Below are 23,854 nucleotides of genomic sequence, written 5' to 3' on the forward strand. Positions count from 1 at the left end.
AACGTAGACATACAGATGGTAAACGTGGACATACAGAGGGTTAACGTAGACATACAAATGGTCAACGTGGACATACAGAGGGTCAACATGGACATACAAATGTTAAACGTGGACATACAGAGGGTCAACGTGGACATACAAATGGTCAACGTGGACATACAGATTGTAAACATAGACATACAGAGGGTCAACTTAGATATACAGATGGTCAACGTAGACATACAGAGGTTCAACGTAGACATACAAAGGGTCAACGTGGACATACAGAGGGTAAACGTAGACATACTTAGGGTCAACGTAGACATACAGAGGGTCAACATAGACATACAAAGGGTCAACGTGGACATACAGAGGGTCAACGTAGACATACTTAGGGTCAACGTAGACATACAAATGGTCAACGTGGACATACAGAGGGTCAACATGGACATACAAATGTTAAACGTGGACATACAGAGGGTCAACGTGGACATACAAATGGTCAACGTGGACATACAGAGGGTCAACGTGGACATACAGATTGTAAACATAGACATACAGAGGGTCAACATAGACATACAAAGGGTCAACGTGGACATACAGAGGGTCAACGTAGACATACTTAGGGTCAACGTAGACATACAAATGGTCAACGTGGACATACAGAGGGTCAACATGGACATACAAATGTTAAACGTGGACATACAGAGGGTCAACGTGGACATACAAATGGTCAACGTGGACATACAGAGGGTCAACGTGGACATACAGATTGTAAACATAGACATACAGAGGGTCAACTTAGATATACAGATGGTCAACGTAGACATACAGAGGGTCAATGTAGACATACAAAGGGTCAACGTGGACATACAGAGGGTAAACGTAGACATACTTAGGGTCAACGTAGACATACAGAGGGTCAACGTAGACACACAGATGGTCAACGTAAACATACAAAGGGTCAACGTGGACATACAGAGGGTCAACGTAGACATACAAAGGGTTAACGTAGACATACAAAGGGTCAACGTGGACATACAGAGGGTAAACGTAGATATACAGATGGTCAACGTGGACATGCAGAGGGTCAACGTGGACATACAGAGGGTCAACGTAGACATACAGATGGTCAACGTAGACATACAGATGGTCAACGTGGACATACAGAGGGTCAACGTAGACATAGAGAGGGTCAACGTAGACATACAGAGGGTCAACGTGGACATACAGAGGGTCAACATAGACATACAAAGGGTCAACGTAGACATACAGAGGGTCAACGTAGACATACAGAGGGTCAACTTAGATATACAGATGGTCAACCTAGACATACAGAGGGTCAACGTGGACATACAGAGGGTCAACGTAGACACACAGAGGGTCAACGTAGACATACAAATGGTCAACGTAGATATACAGAGGGTCAACGTAGACATACAGAGGGTCAACGTAGACATACAGAGGGTCAACTTAGATATACAGATGGTCAACCTAGACATACAGAGGGTCAACGTGGACATACAGAGGGTCAACGTAGACATACAGATGGTAAACGTGGACATACAGATGGTAAACGTAGACATACAGATGGTAAACGTAGACATACAGAGGGTCAACGTAGACATACAGATGGTAAACGTGGACATACAGAGGGTCAACGTAGACATACAGATGGTAAACGTGGACATATAGAGGGTGAACGTAGACATACAAATGGTCAACGTGGACATACAGAGGGTCAACATGGACATACAAATGTTAAACGTGGACATACAAATGGTCAACGTGGACATACAGATTGTAAACATAGACATACAGAGGGTCAACTTAGATATACAGATGGTCAACGTAGACATACAGAGGTTCAACGTAGACATACAAAGGGTCAACGTGGACATACAGAGGGTAAACGTAGACATACTTAGGGTCAACGTAGACATACAGAGGGTCAACGTAGACACACAGTAGGTCAACGTAAACATACAAAGGGTCAACGTGGACATACAGAGGGTCAACGTAGACATACAAAGGGTCAACGTGGACATACAGAGGGTCAACGTAGACATACTTAGGGTCAACGTAGACATACAGAGGGTCAACATAGACATACAAAGGGTCAACGTAGACATACAGAGGGTCAACGTGGACATACAGAGGGTCAACATAGACATACAAAGGGTCAACGTAGACATACAGAGGGTCAACGTAGACATACAGAGGGTCAACTTAGATATACAGATGGTCAACCTAGACATACAGAGGGTCAACGTGGACATACAGAGGGTCAACGTAGACACACAGAGGGTCAACGTAGACATACAAATGGTCAACGTAGATATACAGAGGGTCAACGTAGACATACAGAGGGTCAACGTAGACATACAGAGGGTCAACTTAGATATACAGATGGTCAACGTGGACATACAGAGGGTCAACATGGACATACAAATGTTAAACGTGGACATACAAATGGTCAACGTGGACATACAGATTGTAAACATAGACATACAGAGGGTCAACTTAGATATACAGATGGTCAACGTAGACATACAGAGGTTCAACGTAGACATACAAAGGGTCAACGTGGACATACAGAGGGTAAACGTAGACATACTTAGGGTCAACGTAGACATACAGAGGGTCAACGTAGACACACAGTAGGTCAACGTAAACATACAAAGGGTCAACGTGGACATACAGAGGGTCAACGTAGACATACAAAGGGTCAACGTGGACATACAGAGGGTCAACGTAGACATACTTAGGGTCAACGTAGACATACAGAGGGTCAACATAGACATACAAAGGGTCAACGTGGACATACAGAGGGTCAACGTAGACATACTTAGGGTCAACGTAGACATACAGAGGGTCAACGTAGACATACAAATGGTCAGCGTGGACATACAGAGGGTCAACATGGACATACAAATGTTAAACGTGGACATACAGAGGGTCAACGTGGACATACAAATGGTCAACGTGGACATACAGAGGGTCAACGTGGACATACAGATTGTAAACATAGACATACAGAGGGTCAACTTAGATATACAGATGGTCAACGTAGACATACAGAGGGTCAACGTAGACATACAAAGGGTCAACGTGGACATACAGAGGGTCAACGTAGACATACAAAGGGTCAACGTAGACATACAAAGGGTCAACGTGGACATACAGAGGGTAAACGTAGATATACAGATGGTCAACGTGGACATGCAGAGGGTCAACGTGGACATACAGAGGGTCAACGTAGACATACAGATGGTCAACGTAGACATACAGATGGTCAACGTGGACATACAGAGGGTCAACGTAGACATAGAGAGGGTCAACGTAGACATACAGAGGGTCAACGTGGACATACAGAGGGTCAACATAGACATACAAAGGGTCAACGTAGACATACAGAGGGTCAACGTAGACATACAGAGGGTCAACTTAGATATACAGATGGTCAACCTAGACATACAGAGGGTCAACGTGGACATACAGAGGGTCAACGTAGACACACAGAGGGTCAACGTAGACATACAAATGGTCAACGTAGATATACAGAGGGTCAACGTAGACATACAGAGGGTCAACGTAGACATACAGAGGGTCAACTTAGATATACAGATGGTCAACCTAGACATACAGAGGGTCAACGTGGACATACAGAGGGTCAACGTAGACATACAGATGGTAAACGTGGACATACAGATGGTAAACGTAGACATACAGATGGTAAACGTAGACATACAGAGGGTCAACGTAGACATACAGATGGTAAACGTGGACATACAGAGGGTCAACGTAGACATACAGATGGTAAACGTGGACATACAGAGGGTTAATGTAGACATACAAATGGTCAACGTGGACATACAGAGGGTCAACATGGACATACAAATGTTAAACGTGGACATACAGAGGGTCAACGTGGACATACAAATGGTCAACGTGGACATACAGATTGTAAACATAGACATACAGAGGGTCAACTTAGATATACAGATGGTCAACGTAGACATACAGAGGTTCAACGTAGACATACAAAGGGTCAACGTGGACATACAGAGGGTAAACGTAGACATACTTAGGGTCAACGTAGACATACAGAGGGTCAACATAGACATACAAAGGGTCAACGTGGACATACAGAGGGTCAACGTAGACATACTTAGGGTCAACGTAGACATACAAATGGTCAACGTGGACATACAGAGGGTCAACATGGACATACAAATGTTAAACGTGGACATACAGAGGGTCAACGTGGACATACAAATGGTCAACGTGGACATACAGAGGGTCAACGTGGACATACAGATTGTAAACATAGACATACAGAGGGTCAACATAGACATACAAAGGGTCAACGTGGACATACAGAGGGTCAACGTAGACATACTTAGGGTCAACGTAGACATACAAATGGTCAACGTGGACATACAGAGGGTCAACATGGACATACAAATGTTAAACGTGGACATACAGAGGGTCAACGTGGACATACAAATGGTCAACGTGGACATACAGAGGGTCAACGTGGACATACAGATTGTAAACATAGACATACAGAGGGTCAACTTAGATATACAGATGGTCAACGTAGACATACAGAGGGTCAATGTAGACATACAAAGGGTCAACGTGGACATACAGAGGGTAAACGTAGACATACTTAGGGTCAACGTAGACATACAGAGGGTCAACGTAGACACACAGATGGTCAACGTAAACATACAAAGGGTCAACGTGGACATACAGAGGGTCAACGTAGACATACAAAGGGTTAACGTAGACATACAAAGGGTCAACGTGGACATACAGAGGGTAAACGTAGATATACAGATGGTCAACGTGGACATGCAGAGGGTCAACGTGGACATACAGAGGGTCAACGTAGACATACAGATGGTCAACGTAGACATACAGATGGTCAACGTGGACATACAGAGGGTCAACGTAGACATAGAGAGGGTCAACGTAGACATACAGAGGGTCAACGTGGACATACAGAGGGTCAACATAGACATACAAAGGGTCAACGTAGACATACAGAGGGTCAACGTAGACATACAGAGGGTCAACTTAGATATACAGATGGTCAACCTAGACATACAGAGGGTCAACGTGGACATACAGAGGGTCAACGTAGACACACAGAGGGTCAACGTAGACATACAAATGGTCAACGTAGATATACAGAGGGTCAACGTAGACATACAGAGGGTCAACGTAGACATACAGAGGGTCAACTTAGATATACAGATGGTCAACCTAGACATACAGAGGGTCAACGTGGACATACAGAGGGTCAACGTAGACATACAGATGGTAAACGTGGACATACAGATGGTAAACGTAGACATACAGATGGTAAACGTAGACATACAGAGGGTCAACGTAGACATACAGATGGTAAACGTGGACATACAGAGGGTCAACGTAGACATACAGATGGTAAACGTGGACATACAGAGGGTGAACGTAGACATACAAATGGTCAACGTGGACATACAGAGGGTCAACATGGACATACAAATGTTAAACGTGGACATACAAATGGTCAACGTGGACATACAGATTGTAAACATAGACATACAGAGGGTCAACTTAGATATACAGATGGTCAACGTAGACATACAGAGGTTCAACGTAGACATACAAAGGGTCAACGTGGACATACAGAGGGTAAACGTAGACATACTTAGGGTCAACGTAGACATACAGAGGGTCAACGTAGACACACAGTAGGTCAACGTAAACATACAAAGGGTCAACGTGGACATACAGAGGGTCAACGTAGACATACAAAGGGTCAACGTGGACATACAGAGGGTCAACGTAGACATACTTAGGGTCAACGTAGACATACAGAGGGTCAACATAGACATACAAAGGGTCAACGTGGACATACAGAGGGTCAACGTAGACATACTTAGGGTCAACGTAGACATACAGAGGGTCAACGTAGACATACAAATGGTCAGCGTGGACATACAGAGGGTCAACATGGACATACAAATGTTAAACGTGGACATACAGAGGGTCAACGTGGACATACAAATGGTCAACGTGGACATACAGAGGGTCAACGTGGACATACAGATTGTAAACATAGACATACAGAGGGTCAACTTAGATATACAGATGGTCAACGTAGACATACAGAGGGTCAACGTAGACATACAAAGGGTCAACGTGGACATACAGAGGGTCAACGTAGACATACAAAGGGTCAACGTAGACATACAAAGGGTCAACGTGGACATACAGAGGGTAAACGTAGATATACAGATGGTCAACGTGGACATGCAGAGGGTCAACGTGGACATACAGAGGGTCAACGTAGACATACAGATGGTCAACGTAGACATACAGATGGTCAACGTGGACATACAGAGGGTCAACGTAGACATAGAGAGGGTCAACGTAGACATACAGAGGGTCAACGTGGACATACAGAGGGTCAACATAGACATACAAAGGGTCAACGTAGACATACAGAGGGTCAACGTAGACATACAGAGGGTCAACTTAGATATACAGATGGTCAACCTAGACATACAGAGGGTCAACGTGGACATACAGAGGGTCAACGTAGACACACAGAGGGTCAACGTAGACATACAAATGGTCAACGTAGATATACAGAGGGTCAACGTAGACATACAGAGGGTCAACGTAGACATACAGAGGGTCAACTTAGATATACAGATGGTCAACCTAGACATACAGAGGGTCAACGTGGACATACAGAGGGTCAACGTAGACATACAGATGGTAAACGTGGACATACAGATGGTAAACGTAGACATACAGATGGTAAACGTAGACATACAGAGGGTCAACGTAGACATACAGATGGTAAACGTGGACATACAGAGGGTCAACGTAGACATACAGATGGTAAACGTGGACATACAGAGGGTTAACGTAGACATACAAATGGTCAACGTGGACATACAGAGGGTCAACATGGACATACAAATGGTCAACGTGGACATACAGAGGGTCAACGTGGACATACAAATGGTCAACGTGGACATACAGATTGTAAACATAGACATACAGAGGGTCAACTTAGATATACAGATGGTCAACGTAGACATACAGAGGTTCAACGTAGACATACAAAGGGTCAACGTGGACATACAGAGGGTAAACGTAGACATACTTAGGGTCAACGTAGACATACAGAGGGTCAACGTAGACACACAGTAGGTCAACGTAAACATACAAAGGGTCAACGTGGACATACAGAGGGTCAACGTAGACATACAAAGGGTCAACGTGGACATACAGAGGGTCAACGTAGACATACTTAGGGTCAACGTAGACATACAGAGGGTCAACATAGACATACAAAGGGTCAACGTGGACATACAGAGGGTCAACGTAGACATACTTAGGGTCAACGTAGACATACAGAGGGTCAACGTAGACATACAAATGGTCAGCGTGGACATACAGAGGGTCAACATGGACATACAAATGTTAAACGTGGACATACAGAGGGTCAACGTGGACATACAAATGGTCAACGTGGACATACAGAGGGTCAACGTGGACATACAGATTGTAAACATAGACATACAGAGGGTCAACTTAGATATACAGATGGTCAACGTAGACATACAGAGGGTCAACGTAGACATACAAAGGGTCAACGTGGACATACAGAGGGTAAACGTAGATATACTTAGGGTCAACGTAGACATACAGAGGGTCAACGTAGACACACAGATGGTCAACGTAAACATACAAAGGGTCAACGTGGACATACAGAGGGTCAACGTAGACATACAAAGGGTCAACGTGGACATACAGAGGGTAAACGTAGACATACTTAGGGTCAACGTAGACATACAGAGGGTCAACATAGACATACAAAGGGTCAAGGTGGACATACAGAGGGTCAACGTAGACATACTTAGGGTCAACGTAGACATACAGAGGGTCAACGTAGACACACAGATGGTCAACGTAAACATACAAAAAGGGTCAACGTGGACATACAGAGGGTCAACATAGACATACAAAGGGTCAACGTGGACATACAGAGGGTCAACGTAGACATACAGAGGGTCAACGTAAACATACAAAGGGTCAACGTGGACATACAGAGGGTCAACATAGACATACAAAGGGTCAACGTGGACATACAGAGGGTCAACATAGACATACAAAGGGTCAACGTGGACATACAGAGGGTAAACGTAGATATACAGATGGTCAACGTGGACATACAGAGGGTCAACGTGGACATACAGAGGGTCAACGTAGACATACAGAGGGGTCAACGTAGACATACAGATGGTCAAAGTAGACATACAGAGGGTCAAGGTAGACATACAGAGGGACAACGTAGATATACAGATGATCAACGTGGACATAAATATGGTAAACATAGACATACAGAGGGTCAACATGGACATACAGAGGGTCACCGTGGACATACAACGGATCAACGTAGACATACAGAGGTTCAACGTAGACATACAGATGGTCAACGTAGACATACAGAGGGTCAACATAGACATACAAAGGGTCAACGTGGACATACAGAGGGTAAACGTAGACTTACTTAGGGTCAACGTAGACATACAGATGGTCAACGTAGATATACAGAGGGTCAACGTAGACATACAGAGGGTCAACGTAGACATACAGAGGGTCAACTTAGATATACAGATGGTCAACGTAGACATACAGAGGGTCAACGTGGACATACAGAGGGTCAACGTAGACATACATATGGTAAACGTAGACATACAGATGGTCACCGTGGACATACAACGGATCAACGTAGACATACAGAGGTTCAACGTAGACATACAGATGGTCAACGTAGACATACAGAGGGTCAACATAGACATACAAAGGGTCAACGTGGACATACAGAGGGTAAACGTAGACTTACTTAGGGTCAACGTAGACATACAGATGGTCAACGTAGATATACAGAGGGTCAACGTAGACATACAGAGGGTCAACGTAGACATACAGAGGGTCAACTTAGATATACAGATGGTCAACGTAGACATACAGAGGGTCAACGTGGACATACAGAGGGTCAACGTAGACATACATATGGTAAACGTAGACATACAGATGGTAAACGTAGACATACAGAGGGTCAACGTAGACATACAGATGGTAAACGTGGACATACAAAGGGTCAACGTAGACATACAGATGGTAAACGTGGACATACAGAGGGTCAACTTAGATATACAGATGGTCAACGTAGACATACAGAGGGTCAACGTAGATATACAGAGGGTCAACGTAGACATACAGAGGGTCAACGTGGACATACAGAGGGTCAACGTAGACATACAGAGGGTCAACGTGGACATACAGATGGTAAACGTGGACATACAAAGGGTCAACGTAGACATACAGATGGTAAACGTGGACATACAGAGGGTCAACTTAGATATACAGATGGTCAACGTAGACATACAGAGGGTCAACGTAGATATACAGAGGGTCAACGTAGACATACAGATGGTCAACGAGACATACAGATGGTCAACGTGGACATACAGAGGGTCAACGTAGACATACAGAGGGTCAATGTAGACATACAGAGGGTCAACGTAGACATACAGATGGTCAACGTAGATATACAGAGGGTCAACGTAGACATACAGAGGGTCAACGTAGACATACAGAGGGTCAACTTAGATATACAGATGGTCATCGTAGACATACAGAGGGTCAACGTGGACATACAGAGGGTCAACGTAGACATACAGATGGTAAACGTGGACATACAGATGGTAAACGTAGACATACAGATGGTAAACGTAGACATACAGAGGGTCAACGTAGACATACAAAGGGTCAACGTGGACATACAGAGGGTAAACGTAGACATACTTAGGGTCAACGTAGACATACAGAGGGTCAACATAGACATACAAAGGGTCAACGTGGACATACAGAGGGTAAACGTAGACATACTTAGGGTCAACGTAGACATACAGAGGGTCAACGTAGACACACAGATGGTCAACGTAAACATACAAAAAGGGTCAACGTGGACATACAGAGGGTCAACATAGACATACAAAGGGTCAACGTGGACATACAGAGGGTCAACGTAGACATACAGAGGGGTCAACGTAGACATACAGAGGGTCAACGTAAACATACAAAGGGTCAACGTGGACATACAGAGGGTCAACAAAGACATACAAAGGGTCAACGTGGACATACAGAGGGTCAACGTAGACATACAAAGGGTCAACGTGGACATACAGAGGGTAAACGTAGATATACAGATGGTCAACGTGGACATACAGAGGGTCAACGTGGACATACAGAGGGTCAACGTAGACATACAGAGGGGTCAACGTAGACATACAGATGGTCAAAGTAGACATACAGAGGGTCAAGGTAGACATACAGAGGGACAACGTAGATATACAGATGGTCAACGTGGACATAAAGATGGTAAACATAGACATACAGAGGGTCAACATGGACATACAGAGGGTCACCGTGGACATACAACGGATCAACGTAGACATACAGAGGTTCAACGTAGACATACAGATGGTCAACGTAGACATACAGAGGGTCAACATAGACATACAAAGGGTTAACGTGGACATACAGAGGGTAAACGTAGACTTACTTAGGGTCAACGTAGACATACAGATGGTCAACGTAGATATACAGAGGGTCAACGTAGACATACAGAGGGTCAACGTAGACATACAGAGGGTCAACTTAGATATACAGATGGTCATCGTAGACATACAGAGGCTCAACGTGGACATACAGAGGGTCAACGTAGACATACAGATGGTAAACGTGGACATACAGATGGTAAACGTAGACATACAGATGGTAAACGTAGACATACAGAGGGTCACCGTAGACATACAGATGGTAAACGTGGACATACAAAGGGTCAACGTAGACATACAGATGGTAAACGTGGACATACAGAGGGTCAACGTAGACATACAAATGGTCAACGTGGACATACAGAGGGTCAACATGGACATACAGATGGTAAACGTGGACATACAGAGGGTCAACGTGGACATACAAATGGTCAACGTGGACATACAGAGGGTCAACGTGGACATACAGATGGTAAGCGTAGACATACAGAGGGTCAACGTAGACATACAGATGGTCAACGTAGATATACAGAGGGTCAACGTAGACATACAGAGGGTCAACGTAGACATACAGAGGGTCAACTTAGATATACAGATGGTCAACGTAGACATACAGATGGTAAACGTGGACATACAGAGGGTCAACGTAGACATACAGATGGTCAACGTAGACATACAGACGGTAAACGTAGACATAGAAAGGGTCAACGTGGACATACAGAGGGTAAACGTAGATATACAGATGGTCAACGTGGACATACAGAGGGTCAACATAGACATACAAAGGGTCAACGTAGACATACAGATGGTCAACGTAGACATACTTAGGGTCAACGTAGACATACAGAGGGTCAACATAGACATACAAAGGGTCAATGTGGACATACAGAGGGTAAACGTAGACATACTTAGGGTCAACGTAGACATACAGAGGGTCAACGTAGACACACAGATGGTCAACGTAAACATACAAAAAGGGTCAACGTGGACATACAGAGGGTCAACATAGACATACAAAGGGTCAACGTAGACATACAGATGGTCAACTTAGACATACAGAGGGTCAACGTAGACATACAGATGGTCAACGTAGATACACAGAGGGTCAACGTGGACATACAGAGGGTCAACATAGACATACTTAGGGTCAACGTAGACATACAAAGGGTCAACGTGGATATACAGAGGGTCAACATAGACATACAAAGGGTCAACGTGGACATACAGAGGGTCAACGTAGACATACAAAGGGTCAACGTGGACATACAGAGGGTCAACGTGGACATACAGATGGTGAACATAGACATACAGAGGGTCAACTTAGATATACAGATGGTCAACGTAGACATACAGAGGGTCAACGTAGACATACAGAGGGTCAACGTAGACATACAGATGGTCAACGTAGACATACAGATGGTCAACGTGGACATACAGAGGGTCAACGTAGACATACAGAGGGTCAACGTAGACATACAGATGGTCAACGTAGATATACAGAGGGTCAACGTAGACATACAGAGGGTCAACGTAGACATACAGAGGGTCAACTTAGATATACAGATGGTCAACGTAGACATACAGATGGTAAACGTGGACATACAGAGGGTCAACGTAGACATACAGATGGTCAACGTAGACATACAGACGGTAAACGTAGACATAGAAAGGGTCAACGTGGACATACAGAGGGTAAACGTAGATATACAGATGGTCAACGTGGACATACAGAGGGTCAACATAGACATACAAAGGGTCAACGTAGACATACTTAGGGTCAACGTAGACATACAGAGGGTCAACATAGACATACAAAGGGTCAACGTGGACATACAGAGGGTCAACGTAGACATACAGATGGTCAACGTAGACATACAGATGGTCAACGTGGACATACAGAGGGTCAACGTAGACATACAGAGGGTCAACGTAGACATACAGATGGTCAACGTAGATATACAGAGGGTCAACCTGGACATACAGAGGGTCAATGTAGACATACTTAGGGTCAACGTAGACATACAAAGGGTCAACGTGGACATACAGAGGGTCAACATAGACATACAAAGGGTCAACGTGGACATACAGAGGGTCAACGTAGACATACAAAGGGTCAACGTGGACATACAGAGGGTCAACGTGGACATACAGATGGTACACATAGACATACAGAGGGTCAACTTAGATATACAGATGGTTAACGTAGACATACAGAGGGTCAACGTAGACATACAGAGGGTCAACGTAGACATACAGATGGTCAACGTAGACATACAGATGGTCAACGTGGACATACAGAGGGTCAACGTAGACATACAGATGGTCAACGTAGATATACAGAGGGTCAACGTAGACATACAGAGGGTCAACGTAGACATACAGAGGGTCAACTTAGATATACAGATGGTCAACGTAGACATACAGAGGGTCAACGTGGACATACAGAGGGTCAACGTAGACATACAGATGGTAAACGTGGACATACAGATGGTAAACGTAGACATACAGATGGTAAACGTAGACATACAGAGGGTCAACGTAGACATACAGATGGTAAACGTGGACATACAGAGGGTCAACGTAGACATACAGATGGTAAACGTGGACATACAGAGGGTCAACGTGGACATACAGATGGTAAACATAGACATACAGAGGGTCAAATTAGATATACAGATGGTCAACGTAGACATACAGAGGGTCAACGTAGACATACAGATGGTAATCGTGGACATACAGAGGGTCAACGTAGACATACAGATGGTCAACGTAGAAATACAGAGGGTAAACGTAGACATACAGAGGGTCAACGTGGACATACAGAGGGTAAACGTAGATATACAGATGGTAAACATAGACATACAGAGGGTCAACTTAGATATACAGATGGTCAACGTAGACATACAGAGGGTCAACGTAGACATACAGAGGGTCAACGTAGACATACAGATGGTCAACGTAGACATACAGATGGTCAACGTGGACATACAGAGGGTCAACGTAGACATACAGAGGGTCAACGTAGACATACAGAGGGTCAACGTAGACATACAGATGGTCAACGTAGATGTACAGAGGGTCAACGTAGACTTACAGAGGGTCAACGTAGACATACAGAGGGTCAACGTAGACATACAGATGGTAAACGTGGACATACAGATGGTAAACGTAGACATACAGATGGTCAACGTAGACATACAGATGGTCAACGTGGACATACAGAGGGTCAACGTAGACATACAGAGGGTCAACGTAGACATACAGATGGTCAACGTAGATATACAGATGGTCAACGTAGACATACAGAGGGTCAACGTGGACATACAGAGGGTCAACGTAGACATACAGATGGTAAACGTGGACATACAGATGGTAAACGTAGACATACAGATGGTCAACGTAGACATACAGAGGGTCAACGTGGACATACAGAGGGTCAAAGTAGACATACAGATGGTCAACGTAGACATACAGAGGGTCAAAGTAGACATACAGATGGTCAACTTAGATATACAGATGGTCAACGTAGACATACTGATGGTAAACATAGACATACAGAGGGTCAACTTAGATATACAGATGGTCAACGTAGACATACAGAGGGTCAACGTAGACATACAGAGGGTCAACGTAGAAATACAGATGGTCAACGTAGACATACAGATGGTCAACGTGGACATACAGAGGGTCAACGTAGACATACAGATGGTAAACGTAGACATACAGAGGGTCAACGTAGACACACAGATGGTCAACATAAACATACAAAGGGTCAACGTGGACATACAGAGGGTCAACATAGACATACAAAGGGTCAACGTGGACATACAGAGGGTAAACGTAGACATACTTAGGGTCAACGTAGACATACAGAGGGTCAACATAGACATACAAAGGGTCAACGTGGACATACAGAGGGTAAACGTAGACATACTTAGGGTCAACGTAGACATACAGAGGGTCAACGTAGACACACAGATGGTAAACGTAGACATACAAAGGGTCAACGTGGACATACAGAGGGTAAACGTAGATATACAGATGGTCAACGTGGACATACAGAGGGTCAACGTAGACATACAGAGGGTCAACTTAGATATACAGATGGTCAACGTAGACATACAGAGGGTCAACGTGGACATACAGAGTGTCAACGTAGACATACAGATGGTAAACGTGGACATACAGATGGTAAACATAGACATACAGATGGTAAACGTAGACATACAGAGGGTCAACGTAGACATACAGATGGTAAACGTGGACATACAGAGGGTCAACGTGGACATACAGATGGTAAACATAGACATACAGCAGGTCAAATTAGATATACAGATGGTCAACGTAGACATACCGAGGGTCAACGTAGACATACAGAGGGTCAACGTAGACATACAGATGGTAAACTTGGACATACAGAGGGTCAACGTAGACATACAGATGGTCAACGTAGACATACAGAGGGTAAACGTAGACATACAAAGGGTCAACGTGGACATACAGAGGGTAAACGTAGATATACAGATGGTCAAAGTGGACATACAGAGGGTCAACGTAGACATACAGATGGTCAACGTAGACATACAGAGGGTCAACGTGGACATACAGAGGGTCAAAGTAGACATACAGATGGTCAACGTAGACATACAGAGGGTCAAAGTAGACATACAGATGGTCAACTTAGATATACAGATGGTCAACGTAGACATACAGATGGTAAACATAGACATACAGAGGGTCAACTTAGATATACAGATGGTCAACGTAGACATACAGAGGGTCAACGTAGACATACAGAGGGTCAACGTAGAAATACAGATGGTCAACGTAGACATACAGATGGTCAACGTGGACATACAGAGGGTCAACGTAGACATACAGATGGTAAACGTAGACATACAGAGGGTCAACGTAGACACACAGATGGTCAACATAAACATACAAAGGGTCAACGTGGACATACAGAGGGTCAACATAGACATACAACGGGTCAACGTGGACATACAGAGGGTAAACGTAGACATACTTAGGGTCAACGTAGACATACAGAGGGTCAACATAGACATACAAAGGGTCAACGTGGACATACAGAGGGTAAACGTAGACATACTTAGGGTCAACGTAGACATACAGAGGGTCAACGTAGACACACAGATGGTAAACGTAGACATACAAAGGGTCAACGTGGACATACAGAGGGTAAACGTAGATATACAGATGGTCAACGTGGACATACAGAGGGTCAACGTGGACATACAGAGGGTCAACGTAGACATACATAGGGGTCAACGTAGACATACAGATGGTCAACGTAGACATACAGAGGGTCAAGGTAGACATACAGAGGGTCAACATAGACATACAAAGGGTCAACGTGGACATACTGAGGGTAAACGTAGACATACTTAGGGTCAACGTGGACATACAGAGGGTAAACGTAGACATACTTAGGGTCAACGTAGACATACAGAGGGTCAACGTAGACATACAGATGGTCAACGTAGACATACAGAGGGTCAACGTGGACATACAGAGGGTCAAAGTAGACATACAGATGGTCAACGTAGACATACAGACGGTCAAAGTAGACATACAGATGGTCAACTTAGATATACAGATGGTCAACGTAGACATACAGATGGTAAACATAGACATACAGAGGGTCAACTTAGATATACAGATGGTCAACGTAGACATACAGAGGGTCAACGTGGACATACAGATGGTAAACATAGACATACAGAGGGTCAACTTAGATATACAGATGGTCAACGTAGACATACAGATGGTCAACGTAGACATACAGAGGGTCAAAGTAGACATACAGATGGTCAACTTAGATATACAGATGGTCAACGTAGACATACAGATGGTAAACATAGACATACAGAGGGTCAACTTAGATATACAGATGGTCAACGTAGACATACAGAGGGTCAACGTGGACATACAGATGGTAAACATAGACATACAGAGGGTCAACTTAGATATACAGATGGTCAACGTAGACATACAGAGGGTCAACGTAGACATACAGAGGGTCAACTTAGATATACAGATGGTCAACCTAGACATACAGAGGGTCAACGTGGACATACAGAGGGTCAACGTAGACATACAGATGGTAAACGTGGACATACAGATGGTAAACGTAGACATACAGATGGTAAACGTAGACATACAGAGGGTCAACGTAGACATACAGATGGTAAACGTGGACATACAGAGGGTCAACATAGACATACAGATGGTAAACGTGGACATACAGAGGGTCAACGTAGACATACAAATGGTCAACGTGGACATACAGAGGGTCAACATGGACATACAGATGGTAAACGTGGACATACAGAGGGTCAACGTGGACATACAAATGGTCAACGTGGACATACAGAGGGTCAACGTGGACATACAGATGGTAAACATAGACATACAGAGGGTCAACTTAGATATACAGATGGTCAACGTAGACATACAGAGGGTCAACGTAGACATACAAAGGGTCAACGTGGACATACAGAGGGTAAACGTAGACATACTTAGGGTCAACGTAGACATACAGAGGGTCAACGTAGACACACAGATGGTCAACGTAAACATACAAAGGGTCAACGTGGACATACAGAGGGTCAACGTAGACATACAAAGGGTCAACGTGGACATACAGAGGGTAAACGTAGACATACTTAGGGTCAACGTAGACATACAGACGGTCAATATAGACATACAAAGGGTCAACGTGGACATACAGAGGGTAAACGTAGACATACTTAGGGTCAACGTAGACATACAGAGGGTCAACGTAGACACACAGATGGTCAACGTAAACATACAAAAAGGGTCAACGTGGACATACAGAGGGTCAACGTAGACATACAGATGGTAAACGTGGACATACAGATGGTAAACGTAGACATACAGATGGTAAACGTAGACATACAGAGGGTCAACGTAGACATACAGATGGTAAACGTGGACATACAGAGGGTCAACGTAGACATACAGATGGTAAACGTGGACATACAGAGGGTCAACGTAGACATACAAATGGTCAACGTGGACATACAGAGGGTCAACATGGACATACAGATGGTAAACGTGGACATACAGAGGGTCAACGTGGACATACAAATGGTCAACGTGGACATACAGAGGGTCAACGTGGACATACAGATGGTAAACATAGACATACAGAGGGTCAACTTAGATATACAGATGGTCAACGTGGACATACAGAGGGTAAACGTAGACATACTTAGGGTCAACGTAGACATACAGACGGTCAATATAGACATACAAAGGGTCAACGTAGACATACTTAGGGTCAACGTAGACATACAGAGGGTCAACGTAGACACACAGATGGTCAACGTAAACATACAAAGGGTCAACGTGGACATACAGAGGGTCAACGTAGACATACAAAGGGTCAACGTGGACATACAGAGGGTAAACGTAGACATGCTTAGGGTCAACGTAGACATACAGACGGTCAATATAGACATACAAAGGGTCAACGTGGACATACAGAGGGTAAACGTAGACATACTTAGGGTCAACGTAGACATACAGAGGGTCAACGTAGACACACAGATGGTCAACGTAAACATACAAAAAGGGTCAACGTGGACATACAGAGGGTCAACGTAGACATACAGATGGTAAACGTGGACATACAGATGGTAAACGTAGACATACAGATGGTAAACGTAGACATACAGAGGGTCAACGTAGACATACAGATGGTAAACGTGGACATACAGAGGGTCAACGTAGACATACAGATGGTAAACGTGGACATACAGAGGGTCAACGTAGACATACAAATGGTCAACGTGGACATACAGAGGGTCAACATGGACATACAGATGGTAAACGTGGACATACAGAGGATCAACGTGGACATACAAATGGTCAACGTGGACATACAGAGGGTCAACGTGGACATACAGATGGTAAACATAGACATACAGAGGGTCAACTTAGATATACAGATGGTCAACGTGGACATACAGAGGGTAAACGTAGACATACTTAGGGTCAACGTAGACATACAGAGGGTCAACGTAGACACACAGATGGTCAACGTAAACATACAAAGGGTCAACGTGGACATACAGAGGGTCAACGTAGACATACAAAGGGTCAACGTGGACATACAGAGGGTAAACGTAGACATACTTAGGGTCAACGTAGACATACAGACGGTCAATATAGACATACAAAGGGTCAACGTGGACATACAGAGGGTAAACGTAGACATACTTAGGGTCAACGTAGACATACAGAGGGTCAACGTAGACACACAGATGGTCAACGTACACATACAAAAAGGGTCAACGTGGACATACAGAGGGTCAACGTAGACACACAGATGGTCAACGTAAACATACAAAAAGGGTCAACGTGGACATACAGAGGGTCAACATAGACATACAAAGGGTCAACGTGGACATACAGAGGGTCAACGTAGACATACAGAGGGGTCAACGTAGACATACAGAGGGTCAACGTAAACATACAAAGGGTCAACGTGGACATACAGAGGGTCAACATAGACATACAAAGGGTCAACGTGGACATACAGAGGGTCAACGTAGACATACAAACGGTCAACGTGGACATACAGAGGGTAAATGTAGATATACAGATGGTCAACGTCGACATACAGAGGGTCAACGTGGACATACAGAGGGTCAACGTAGACATACAGAGGGGTCAACGTAGACATACAGATGGTTAACGTAGACATACAGAGGGTCAAGGTAGACATACAAAGGGTCAACGTGGACATACAGAGGGTAAACGTAGACATACTTAGGGTCAACGTAGACATACAGAGGGTCAACGTAGACACACAGTAGGTCAACGTAAACATACAAAGGGTCAACGTGGACATACAGAGGGTCAACGTAGACATACAAAGGGTCAACGTGGACATACAGAGGGTAAACGTAGACATACTTAGGGTCAACGTAGACATACAGAGGGTCAACATAGACATACAAAGGGTCTACGTGGACATACAGAGGGTCAACGTAGACATACTTAGGGTCAACGTAGACATACAGAGGGTCAACGTAGACATACAAATGGTCAACGTGGACATACAGAGGGTCAACATGGACATACAAATGTTAAACGTGGACATACAGAGGGTCAACGTGGACATACAAATGGTCAACGTGGACATACAGAGGGTCAACGTGGACATACAGATTGTAAACATAGACATACAGAGGGTCAACTTAGATATACAGATGGTCAACGTAGACATACAGAGGGTCAACGTAGACATACAAAGGGTCAACGTGGACATACAGAGGGTAAACGTAGACATACTTAGGGTCAACGTAGACATACAGAGGGTCAACGTAGACACACAGATGGTCAACGTAAACATACAAAGGGTCAACGTGGACATACAGAGGGTCAACGTAGACATACAAAGGGTCAACGTGGACATACAGAGGGTAAACGTAGACATACTTAGGGTCAACGTAGACATACAGAGGGTCAACATAGACATACAAAGGGTCAACGTGGACATACAGAGGGTCAACGTAGACATACTTAGGGTCAACGTAGACATACAGAGGGTCAACGTAGACACACAGATGGTCAACGTAAACATACAAAAAGGGTCAACGTGGACATACAGAGGGTCAACTTAGATATACAGATGGTCAACGTAGACATACAGAGGGTCAACGTGGACATACAGAGGGTCAACGTAGACATACATATGGTAAACGTAGACATACAGATGGTAAACGTAGACATACAGAGGGTCAACGTAGACATACAGATGGTAAACGTGGACATACAAAGGGTCAACGTAGACATACAGATGGTAAACGTGGACATACAGAGGGTCAACTTAGATATACAGATAGTCAACGTAGACATACAGAGGGTCAACGTAGATATACAGAGGGTCAACGTAGACATACAGAGGGTCAACGTGGACATACAGAGGGTCAACGTAGACATACAGATGGTAAACGTAGACATACAGATGGTAAACGTAGACATACAGAGGGTCAACGTGGACATACAGATGGTAAACGTGGACATACAAAGGGTCAACGTAGACATACAGATGGTAAACGTGGACATACAGAGGGTCAACTTAGATATACAGATGGTCAACGTAGACATACAGAGGGTCAACGTAGATATACAGAGGGTCAACGTAGACATACAGATGGTCAACGAGACATACAGATGGTCAACGTGGACATACAGAGGGTCAACGTAGACATACAGAGGGTCAACGTAGACATACAGATGGTCAACGTAGATATACAGAGGGTCAACGTAGACATACAGAGGGTCAACGTAGACATACAGAGGGTCAACTTAGATATACAGATGGTCAACCTAGACATACAGAGGGTCAACGTGGACATACAGAGGGTCAACGTAGACATACCGATGGTAAACGTGGACATACAGATGGTAAACGTAGACATACAGATGGTAAACGTAGACATACAGAGGGTCAACGTAGACATACAGATGGTAAACGTGGACATACAGAGGGTCAACGTAGACATACAGATGGTAAACGTGGACATACAGAGGGTCAACGTAGACATACAAATGGTCAACGTGGACATACAGAGGGTCAACATGGACATACAAATGTTAAACGTGGACATACAGAGGGTCAACGTGGACATACAAATGGTCAACGTGGACATACAGAGGGTCAACGTGGACATACAGATTGTAAACATAGACATACAGAGGGTCAACTTAGATATACAGATGGTCAACGTAGACATACAGAGGGTCAACGTAGACATAGAAAGGGTCAACGTGGACATACAGAGGGTAAACGTAGACATACTTAGGGTCAACGTAGACATACAGAGGGTCAACGTAGACACACAGATGGTAAACGTAGACATACAGATGGTAAACGTAGACATACAGAGGGTCAACGTAGACATACAGATGGTCAACGTGGACATACAGAGGGTAAACGTAGACATACTTAGGGTCAACGTAGACATACAGAGGGTCAACATAGACATACAAAGGGTCAACGTGGACATACAGAGGGTAAACGTAGACATACTTAGGGTCAACGTAGACATACAGAGTGTCAACGTAGACACACAGATGGTCAACGTAAACATACAAAAAGGGTCAACGTGGACATACAGAGGGTCAACATAGACATACAAAGGGTCAACGTGGACATACAGAGGGTCAACGTAGACATACAGAGGGGTCAACGTAGACATACAGAGGGTCAACGTAAACATACAAAGGGTCAACGTGGACATACAGAGGGTCAACATAGACATACAAAGGGTCAACGTGGACATACAGAGGGTCAACGTAGACATACAAAGGGTCAACGTGGACATACAGAGGGTAAACGTAGATATACAGATGGTCAACGTGGACATACAGAGGGTCAACGTGGACATACAGAGGGTCAACGTAGACATACAGAGGGGTCAACGTAGACATACAGATGGTCAAAGTAGACATACAGAGGGTCAAGGTAGACATACAGAGGGACAACGTAGATATACAGATGGTCAACGTGGACATAAAGATGGTAAACATAGACATACAGAGGGTCACCGTGGACATACAACGGATCAACGTAGACATACAGAGTTCAACGTAGACATACAGATGGTCAACGTAGACATACAGAGGGTCAACATAGACATACAAAGGGTTAACGTGGACATACAGAGGGTAAACGTAGACTTACTTAGGGTCAACGTAGACATACAGAGGGTCAACGTAGACATACAGATGGTAAACGTGGACATACAGAGGGTCAACGTGGACATACAGATGGTAAACATAGACATACAGCAGGTCAAATTAGATATACAGATGGTCAACGTAGACATACAGAGGGTCAACGTAGACATACAGAGGGTCAACGTAGACATACAGATGGTAAACTTGGACATACAGAGGGTCAACGTAGACATACAGATGGTCAACGTAGACATACAGAGGGTAAACGTAGACATACAAAGGGTCAACGTGGACATACAGAGGGTAAACGTAGATATACAGATGGTCAACGTGGACATACAGAGGGTCAACATGGACATACAGATGGTAAACGTGGACATACAGAGGATCAACGTGGACATACAAATGGTCAACGTGGACATACAGAGGGTCAACGTGGACATACAGATGGTAAACATAGACATACAGAGGGTCAACTTAGATATACAGATGGTCAACGTGGACATACAGAGGGTAAACGTAGACATACTTAGGGTCAACGTAGACATACAGAGGGTCAACGTAGACACACAGATGGTCAACGTAAACATACAAAGGGTCAACGTGGACATACAGAGGGTCAACGTAGACATACAAAGGGTCAACGTGGACATACAGAGGGTAAACGTAGACATACTTAGGGTCAACGTAGACATACAGACGGTCAATATAGACATACAAAGGGTCAACGTGGACATACAGAGGGTAAACGTAGACATACTTAGGGTCAACGTAGACATACAGAGGGTCAACGTAGACACACAGATGGTCAACGTACACATACAAAAAGGGTCAACGTGGACATACAGAGGGTCAACGTAGACACACAGATGGTCAACGTAAACATACAAAAAGGGTCAACGTGGACATACAGAGGGTCAACATAGACATACAAAGGGTCAACGTGGACATACAGAGGGTCAACGTAGACATACAGAGGGGTCAACGTAGACATACAGAGGGTCAACGTAAACATACAAAGGGTCAACGTGGACATACAGAGGGTCAACATAGACATACAAAGGGTCAACGTGGACATACAGAGGGTCAACGTAGACATACAAACGGTCAACGTGGACATACAGAGGGTAAATGTAGATATACAGATGGTCAACGTCGACATACAGAGGGTCAACGTGGACATACAGAGGGTCAACGTAGACATACAGAGGGGTCAACGTAGACATACAGATGGTTAACGTAGACATACAGAGGGTCAAGGTAGACATACAAAGGGTCAACGTGGACATACAGAGGGTAAACGTAGACATACTTAGGGTCAACGTAGACATACAGAGGGTCAACGTAGACACACAGTAGGTCAACGTAAACATACAAAGGGTCAACGTGGACATACAGAGGGTCAACGTAGACATACAAAGGGTCAACGTGGACATACAGAGGGTAAACGTAGACATACTTAGGGTCAACGTAGACATACAGAGGGTCAACATAGACAT

At 44.2% G+C, this 23,854-nt stretch overlaps 1 protein-coding gene across 1 annotated transcript in view; it reads left to right on the top strand.

The window, feature by feature from the left end:
• Positions 1–23,854, top strand: part of LOC306773996 (protein EFR3 homolog B-like) — a gene marked incomplete at both ends in the record, with an annotated part of 315,574 nt that overhangs the window by 61,874 nt on the left and 229,846 nt on the right. The gene's annotated exons all lie outside the window — the stretch shown is intronic.

Source organism: Telmatherina bonti (assembly GCF_933228915.1).
Source record: "Telmatherina bonti genome assembly, chromosome: 24".
Lineage (NCBI taxonomy): Eukaryota > Metazoa > Chordata > Actinopteri > Atheriniformes > Telmatherinidae > Telmatherina > Telmatherina bonti.